Raw genomic sequence first — 3,641 nt, 5'->3', positions numbered from 1 at the left:
GTTTTTTTCTGCTTCTGTCTCTGATTTCCTCAGGCGTATAGTAGAAGACGCAACATATCAGATCATCAAGATCTAGCCAAATGGTTATGTGGCACCAGTCTGCTGTGCTAACCAGAATCATTTGGTTTTGCTTTTTTCTGTCATGAAGACATCTGCTTCCTGTTCTCCAACTCATCAAATAAGAGAGAGAGGGGGAAAAAAAATTCATGGTAGGTTTAATTTGCTCAATAAATTTCCTATGGATGAAAGGGTTGATTCTTCAGGTTTACTGGAAGGGTTTGCACCTGTAACAGCCATATATCTTCTGTCTTAATCTTTTCTTTTTTCACAGAAAGACAGAACATTCTCTCTGTTAATTTTCCTGAACCCATGAGCAGAGAAATCTGCTCTCCTCCCCACCATCTCTTGACAGATCATAAATACATCATTTATCATACTGAAAATGGCTCCAACTGAGCACTTACACGGAGATCATTTGTATGATTTAGAAGTGCAGCTCATTTTTGCTTTTAATATGAAACTCTAAATCAAACCCCGCTGCTTTTTCCTCATTAAACTCATTTTCAGTGTCTTTCTGAAAACCAAATCACAATTTTCACACTTTTTATACATTCCCTTTCCTCAAAAGACATCGATTACAATAGTAAATGTACTTATGGAGACCAGTGCTGTGAAGCAACTAACTAAAAGTAGTGACATTTTACAGTACCATGATTTTTTTATTACCGCACGTAGCTATGAATTCTTATGTTTTTGCCATTTTGTAGAAATTATTCCAACTTTTGCCGTGTTGCAACAGCTCAAAGTCAAGCAAACCAAAAACAATTTTTAAATTCATTTTGGTGAATTAGCTTTTTGGTTCAAAAACATAGTTGTTGTAGAAATGGAATAAAATAAAATTAATAAAAAAATAAAATACAAGTTAAATGTGGCAAGCTACTCCAGCACTCCTAGAGACAGGCTAGTAAGTTTTCAGTGCTAATCATCTGACATTAATCTCTGGAGTGATGCCAATATCAGCGTAGCAACATTAACGTTTCTCCCGTTATCTCAGTGGAAATGATTGTGTGGGAGAAAGACAAGGCCTGCAATTTGCCGCTATTGTAATTTCACTCTTCAAACTCCTGAATCATGGCACAGAGCAGCAATGGAGATCAACCGATAACTTACAATGAGTCTTTCTAATTACAACACAAACCCTCATCTACCTTCCTCATCATCAGTTCTGTTCATCATTAGCCCACCCACTCCACTGCAACGTAATCGGAGAAACCAAGACATGATTACTGCAGACGTTTGGTTTAAACAGAGAATCACATCCATCGAGAAAATCTGACTGGATATCAGAAATCCTATTGAGTATCCAGGAAATCCTGGAAATATCAGGGAATTTAAAAGGGGGATTTAAGACTTTAACATCATGGAAATTAATGAAATCTTAAAAGAGTCACAGAAAAATATGCTAAACTCTAAAATAATGAATCAACAAGAATTGTGAATTTTTTTTGTCTCAAATTTAAATAACTCTTTGTGCCTTAAGTATAACAACTGGAAAAGTCATACAAATGGGTCAGTGTAGGAAGTTGTTTGGAACAGAGCCCTTTTTTTACTTCTGTACATGGTTATTTTCATGAACAATTTCATCATTCAATCATTTATATACAATTTAAAATGTGAGGGCTTTTAAGCTAAAACAAGTTTATAAAGTCATATTTCTCTCCTTTGAACCCAGTTGGGTAAAGAACAAGTTTTTGAGGGTGTTTTTGAGCGGTTTGTTCCCCCAGTACTGTTTCCCTGAAGTCCTGAAGCCTGTGAGTCCATTTTGCTGAACCCTACCGACAGAGTTAAGTATGCATGGTCAAGCATTTTTTCTTATGGCTGGTTTTATAGGCCACATTTTATGCAGGTTTATATTGCACTCCGCAACACAGAAGAAAACTAACCTCTCTCTCTCTCTCTGTGGCCACCTCTTTTGAGAGAAGAGACCCATTAAGCCTCTGTTTTCTTATTTAAAATGGTAGGTGTAAAAGCATGTCAGGGCTACACCTAAGATGTGCTTTATGAGCCTCGATTTAGTGCATCTACTGTCACAGCCTTGTCACTTCACCTGTTTAGGAAACCGCCTCGGGTTATGATGTGAAAGTGAGCCACAAAAAACGAAGCAAGCAATTTTACACACTCCATGTAAGAAATGCTACCGAAAGAGAAAACAATGAAAATGGGAATCCCCCACACACTTGCCATAAATCTGTTAAAATTCAGACTTCCATGAAAAAGGAATAACATCAAGTTAAAACAATCCAACAATCCAATCAATTCCAAGTCCAGCCCCAACATTTTTTTCTGGTTTTAGAAGCCATTTTATTCAGATATGTCTCAATAGGGAAGAAAAGATGATCTCAAATTTTGTGTCATGCTGACTTTAAGAGGAGCAAAGGCATGGTCTGATATTTTGTGTGGTGCATATTAAATATGTGTATGTAAACAGTCACTAACAGGAACTAAGCAGCATCTAACTGATGCTAAATGATGCATGGTGTTTACTAACTCCCTGCGTTAGTGTCTGATCGTAGTTTGCAGTATGATTCCAGCTGTCGGTACGCATACACACACACCACATGATTCCTGGAGAGACTAATCCCTCAGAGAGTCACACAACATGAGGGATGAGGCCACCCAGATCTTCTCCACACTCTTCTACAAATCACCCATCAGGTCTTTCTCTACATCTTGCTATCTCAAAGCCTCATGAACTCTTTAACAGCCACTTTTTACAAGCCACTTTAACATCTCACTTTTTCTCAAAAGAATCGTTTCATGTTGCTGGCTTGTCAAGTGATACATAACTTTTCAGACCATTGCAAGTTGCTCACATTCTGAACAGTAGCAAGGACAGCAAGTTAAACTGTTACACTGAGCTTGAATGGTCCAGAATGGTGTTCTGGCATCTTTGATTAAAAAAAAGTCAAAAATAAATAAAAATACTGCCAGTTTGTATTCTTCAGTTCACTTTTTTGTTTGATTCATTAAACATATTCCTTCACCATTTAGCAAATATTTTGAAGACAACACTTACTTGCCTTGAGCAACACTGTTCTCATGGGGGAGTGCAGCTCCTGTCTCAGAGATGCGCTCCATCTCGTTTCCTACTCTCCATTTCAGTGAAATTACTAAATAAAAAAGTTTTTTGAAAGAAAAACCTTCAGTTTTCCTACTTTTTTTGTATTAATAATTATATAATTAATAATTGAGCACCAATAATAAATTCTAACAACTGAGCACCAAATCAGCATATTAGAGTGATTTCTAGAGGATCATGTGACACTGAAGACTGAATGATATCACAGGAATACTTTAGATTTTAAAATATATTTAAACAGAAACCAGTTATTTTAAATTGTAATAATGCCTCACAATATTACTGCTTTTACTGTATTTTTTATCAAATAAATGTAGCCTTGGTGTGCGTAAGTGACTTCTTAAAAATTTTTTAAAAAAAAGTTAATGTATATCTATATATATGTATATATGTATATATATATAGTGCTGTCAAATGATTAATCATGATTAATCACATCCAAAAAAAGTTTTTGTTTACATAATACATATGTGTGTGTGTGTGTGGGGGGGGGGGGGGGGTT

Source organism: Sinocyclocheilus grahami, unplaced genomic scaffold (assembly GCF_001515645.1).
Source record: "Sinocyclocheilus grahami isolate Dianchi unplaced genomic scaffold, SAMN03320097.WGS_v1.1 scaffold238.1, whole genome shotgun sequence".
Taxonomy (NCBI): Eukaryota; Metazoa; Chordata; class Actinopteri; order Cypriniformes; family Cyprinidae; genus Sinocyclocheilus; species Sinocyclocheilus grahami.
The sequence above is the reverse complement of the archived record's forward strand: the minus strand, read 5'-3'. Positions refer to the sequence as shown.